The following is a 6,634-nucleotide window of genomic DNA, read 5'->3' on the forward strand; positions in this document are numbered from 1 at the left end:
AGTAGATGTTTATATGAATAAGTATAAATTAAGAGTTGAAATCAAAAGTTAAAGTTAAAATTGAAAGATAAATTTAAAATGTCTTTAACAGATCTGATAAAACTATGGTATTTACAATGTAATATGTCGATGTCACTAAAACTGTCATTATAGGTAATCTGTATTCTTCGTAGAATGCTATTTTTAAATAATTAGTCATTGAATGTCGAAGAGTACAGATTGACGAGTTCTACGGACAGGGACTCGATATGAAATGCCTCTAACAATTTCTGGGCTATCAATTACGTTATTAACAAATTTGTAGGGAAAGCTCGTATCCAACATGGTACGCCGAGTTGCGAGATTTTGAACCTTGTGAAAGTTAGCGGACTCAGTCCTACTTGAAAATGAAACATTATTTTTGAAATATAATTGTCTATAATATGAGTATATGTTAATGAAAGAAGAGGGAGAGGGTTTTCGTTATATTAAACCTCAAGGGCGCTTTGCATAGTAATTCTATACATAAATCAATTTAATTGAAGCTTTTAAATTTGTAATTTAATAAAAACAACTTATTTTATACACGCTACGGATTTATTCAAATGATTTAAAGTAGTAGTAGTAGTAGATTTTACCCGTGGCTTTCCCGACTGACTTCTTACTATAGTCCTTAAAATGTAACATGATTAGAATGACAGTTGTCAGAAAAAGTGACGACATAACTGGCATGTTAACTTATTTTTTATTACAATGCTTAAAACATAAATCAACATAAATATATAAAATCAGCTTTAAAACTAAAATAAACCTAATTATCAACGACGTTCTTACAAGGTTACATCATTTTGCAAAAACGTTAGAAATGGGACCAAAAAAGTAATATTATTTATGTGCCTAATAAAGGATAATTTTTGATCAAAAACGATACCCAGGTCGCGCACCTCAGAAGTTGAGCCTAATTGCACATTACCCATCTAAGGGAACTATGCATTCCAGATGAACTAGCTGACAGGCGTCTCACGCTTAGATCAGCTACGTCTACGGCGAGAGGAAAAGTTATTATACCTCTACGCAAACAGCGCACTAAATTTGGTGAGCGCGCATTTGCGGTCGCAGGCCCTATGGCATGGAATGCTCTCCCAGCAGAGGTGCGAGGCTGTGAAAGTGAAGTGATGTTTCGGAAAAAACTTAAAACCCACTTGTTCTCTAAATCATTTGAATAAATCCGTAGCACGTGACAACAAAATAAATTATTTTAATTAAATTACAAATTTAAAAGCTTCAATTAAATTAACTTAACAATAGAATCATAATGTAAAGCGCCCTTGAGGTATTTTATTACGAAAATGGCGCTATATAAGTTATCCACAATAAATAAATAATCAAATAAAATTGGGTTTTTTATTCTAAATAATCTCATTATGTGGCATTTTTTTATATTTAATTGTAGTTTATTGGCGGAGCACCACTGGAACATTTTATCCAAATTACGTTGCAGAGTCACACAATCATTTACGGAATTAATAACTTTAAAAATCTTCATGTCATCGGCCACTACTACTACTACTACTACCATCACGCCATTTCCCCGTAGGGGTAGGCAGAGAGAATGGACCGCCACACACGTCTATCCTGGCATGCATTTCTAGCTACGTCCACATTCATACATGTCATTCGGTTCTGTCTGCTTTTGACATGACCAGACTTAAGATTTTGGTTTATCTGATCATGCCACGTCTTCCTTGCTCGTCCTCGTCTAACGTTGCCGTTCATTTTTGCCATATATACTTGTTTTTACCATTCTCTCGTCGTCCATTCGTTCTACGTGACCGAACCATCTCGGAGACCCTTTCTCAATCTTATCAATTATACTTGTCTCAGATTCACACTCTCGCCTGATTTCATCATTCGTAACCCTGTCATACATTGATTTCCCACACATTCGTCTATGAGATCGCATTTCAACCGCGTTCACTCGGCTTTCATCCTTCCTCTGCCAGTTCCGTGTTTCACTTCCGTACATAAGTGTTGGGACTAAAACTCCATGTCATCGGCAAACAGCAATATTTCCACATCATCAAATACATCCATTATATCATTTACAAAGATGATGAACAGTATTGGCCCCAAATATTATTTTGGTATCTGAGTGACTCATTCATCTCAAATTCTTTTATTATTTATTTTTTATAAATTTTTATAACAGAATTTATTTTATAAAGAGTGTCTACTGTATGAACCTTAAATATTTTATATAGACTTTCCGTATTGAATGTTGAGGGTTTCTTTGAAATTAGTTTAATAATTAATCTTTGCACTATTTTAAGAGGGTTTAATATATTTAAAGAATTGAAAAGTATGGATGTGGGAGCGAAAATGAGTAATCTAATTGTCAGTTGCCTTCTGTACGCCGATGACGCAGTCCTCCTAGCTGACAGCGAAGAGGAACTGCAATCCTCGGTTACAAAGGTTTACGAAGTGTGCAAGGAGAGTGATTTGCTAATGAATGTGCAAAAGTCGAACGTCGTGGTCTTTGAAAGAAATGTAACTATGACTGAATGTAAGATTGTAGTAAATGGAGATAGTTTGAAACAGGTCGAAGAATTTGTATATCTGGGTAGTATGTTACTATACTAGAGATGGAAATATGGACGAGGATATTGAAAGGAGGGTTAGTGCCGGTAACAGAGTTAATGGTGCCTTAAAGTCTGTCGTAGCAAATAAGTGTCTATCGCAAGAGGCTAAATTAGCAGTTCATAATGGAGTTGAAATGCGATCCCTCAGGCGAATGTGCGGAAAAACAATGTATGATAGGTGCCCTAATGTCGAAATTAGAGCAGAATGCAAGGCTGAGTTAAGCATTATCGACAAAATTAAGAAAGGTCTTTTGCGATGGTTCGGTCATGTGGAGCGAATGAATGATGAAAGAACGGCTAAAAAGATTTATGATGCGAATGTGTCCGGTTGTAGAAGTCGAGGAAGGCCGAGAAAGACGTGGCATGATCAAGTACAACAAATTCTTGAAAGTGGTCATGTGAAAAGTCGGAATAATCGACGTGCGTGCATGAGAAGATGTATGAATGTGAAGGAAGTGTGCCAGGACAGAGTGGTGTGGCGTTCTATCCTCTCTGCCTACCCCTCCGGGGAAATGGCGTGATGGTTAGTTAGTTAGTTAGTTAATATATTTAAAATGTATAACTTGAAATCAAACTTTCGATTGTGTTCATTTAATATATATGCGAGTATGAACTCAAATCGAGCAATAGCCTCGCCTTATAAATTAAAAATAAATGCAGCGTTTTATTAACGTAAATACGAAATAAAATATTGAACTCGACGGTCGCCGGCGCGCCTCCGCCGGCGGGCCGAGGCCCCCTATGTACGGGGGGGCACATAGCGGCCCCGCGCTGTATACGGGGAGCCCCCAACACACGCGCGCGGGCCAGGGGCGCCCGGCCGCCGGCGGGCGAGCCCGCCCGCCTCGCGCCCTTTCGGAAAACCTACCAAAATATCCGGCGCGTATCGCTTCTATGGACAGAATTACACAGATCGAGTGCCGTGTGTCCACAGTTAACCTTTATTTAGCATGAAAACAATAAAAATTACAACATTTCAGGTTTATCTTTCCGAAAAAGAGTCAGGCTCTTGTATTTGGCAAGGGTAAAAAATAATCTAATGTAAAAATAAATAATTTAAAATTGAACAAATATAAATGTTATCGAATATTTTTTATATAGTACCGACTTTTCTATGCCTACCGGTTTCGTGTTGGTTTCATCGTTTTCTATGTTGGTCTAATTGGTGTCCTGACGAAGAGATGGGTACGTCTCGAAACCGGTAGACAAAGAAAAGTCGGTAAGTGTTTATGTACAAACATTTAGAAAAATACTTGACCACAAAGTTAATTCTTTGAATATTTTTTTTCAAATAATACTATGTCCTTAAAATAATTTATAATAGTAATAATTAACATATTACAACAGAGATGAAGAACATTAAGGAGAAGGTAATATAGAAGTCTAGGCATCTACAGGGCTTATGACCTGTCAATGGCTGGTTTAAGTGGCCACTTTACACACTGTGTAACATTCACCATGCTGCCCGTATTTGAACTCTAGTATGTAGGTGAAATAATTCGATTAGAGGAATCTCACCCGCATAAATAAAGGTTTCAGCTCTTTAACTTCACAAACATCAACAGATGAAAGAATTGAAGGAATATAGATGTTCAAATACGGGCAGAATGGTGAATGTTACACAGTGTGTAAAGTGGCCACTTAAACCAGCCATTGACAGGTCATAAGCCCTGTAGATGCCTAGACTTCTATATAACCTTCTCCTTAATGTTCTTAATCTCTGTTGTAATATGTTCATATGAACAGCTCCCCAGGGAGTTGAATCCAGTCCTTGTCTACAAAAATTTGGACAAACTCAAAATATTGTTGACATGTATTACTGTTGATATCCCCAATAAAAAAATTAAAATGCTCTCGAAATGCGATCCCTCAGGCGAATGTGTGATAAAACGATGTATGATAGGTGCATTAATGCCCGGATTCGTGAACTGTGTAAGGCTGAGACACACATCGATAGAATCAAGAAAGGGGTGCTGCGTTGGCTTGAACATGTAGAGCGAATGGACAGCCAAAGAACGGCTAAAATGTCGATGGATGCAAAAAACGAGGAAGACCGAGAAAGACGTGGCACGATCAAGTCCATCAAATACTCGAAGATGGACATGTCAAGAGCAGAAATAATCGACGTACGTTCACGAGAATATGTATGAACGTAGAGGTCTGTATGCAAAGATAGAGTGATTTTTCAACATTTTTTTTTTTTGCACTACAACAGGCCAGGAGGCCTAATTTCAGTGGTCAATTACATCACAGAGCACCCAGGCTTGAGAAAAATCACATTTTTATGTTCTCACCGGGAATCGAACCCGGAACCTTCCGTGCGTGAGTCTAGCGTCTTGACCACTACACCACGGAGGCCGCCATATGGCGTTCTATCCTCTCCGACTACCCCTGCGGGGAAACAGCGTGATGGTTTGTTTGTTTTGACTTTTCATTGTTATCGGGGCCCTGATTTTGGATGGATAAACAGAGAAAATTTTATCCCAAATATATAATAGTCAAATACCAATCGAACAAAAAAATGTCTGACATGAAAACATGAAATGTCAACATTGGGTTTAGATTTATTATAACTTGCATAAAATGTTGTTTTATTTAATTCATTAATATAAAATTAATAATTGAAAAGGTTGCCGACCGCGCAGCGCTATCATTACACCAATACCAGCGCAGCGCGTAAACTGTCCTGTGTGTGTACAGCGTACTGTGTATAGGCGTACGGTTGTATTGGAATAATTAGCATTAGCACGGTGGATTTACACAACTAAATAGCGCCCGCTAAATAAACACGCTAATTCAACTTTAAAAATAATAAAATAGTTTATCATACTACAACACTGAGATGAAGAACATTTTAGAGAAGGGAGTCTAGGCATCAACAGGTCTTATGGCCTGTCATTTATTTATTTAACATTTTTTTTAATGTATATAAACCGTCCTAGGTAATTTAATAAGAATGTTGTAATTTTATACTTTTTTTAAAAAAAAAGTAACTAAAAAAATACTGAATTTTTGGTAACATATTAAAATAATATCAACTGACATTCGATACATTTTTGAAAATCGCGTTCCTAAATACAGGGCACCCCTGTTGGTGAGAAGAGCAAAGTTTGACATTTGCAAAAACGATTCTATATTTGAAAATTAATCATTTAAAGTTTTGGAATTCAACCAAAAACAAGTACCTAGGTACCTATTTAAATTCAATATTTAAAAACGAATCATTTTATATTAATATTATTAACCGGGCATCCCTGTTGGTGAGACGAGCGTAGTTTGACATTTGCAAAAATAATTCTATATTTGAAATTAATAATTTGAAGTTTTGGAATTCAACCAAAAACAAGTACCTAGGTACCTATTTAAATTCAATATTTAAAAACGAATTATTTTATATTATTAATATTATTAACCGGGCATCCCTGTTGGTGAGACGAGCGGAGTTTGACATTTGCAAAAACAATTTTATATTTGAAAATTAATAATTTAAAGTTTTGGAATTCAACCATAAACAAGTACCTACTTAAATTCAATATTTGAAAACTAATTATCTTATATTATTTATATTATTAACAGGGCACCCCTGTTGGTGAGACGAGCGGAGTTTGACATTCGCAAAAACAATTCTATATTTTAAAATCAATAATTTAAAGTTTTGGAATTCAACCATAAACAAGTACCTACTTAAATTCAATATTTGAAAACTAATTATTTTATATTATTAATATTATTAACAGGTCACCCCTGTTGGTGAGACGAGCGGAGTTTGACATTTGCAAAAACAATTTTATATTTGAAAATTAATAATTTAAAGTTTTGGAATTCAACCATAAACAAGTACCTACTTAAATTCAATATTTGAAAACTAATTATCTTATATTATTTATATTATTAACAGGGCACCCCTGTTGGTGAGACGAGCGGAGTTTGACATTCGCAAAAACAATTCTATATTTGAAAATCAATAATTTAAAGTTTTGGAATTCAACCATAAACAAGTACCTACTTAAATTCAA

Source organism: Micrasema longulum, unplaced genomic scaffold, assembly GCF_059751315.1.
Source record: "Micrasema longulum isolate JH-2025_06_02 unplaced genomic scaffold, ASM5975131v1 h1tg000079l, whole genome shotgun sequence".
NCBI classification, from domain to species: Eukaryota; Metazoa; Arthropoda; class Insecta; order Trichoptera; family Brachycentridae; genus Micrasema; species Micrasema longulum.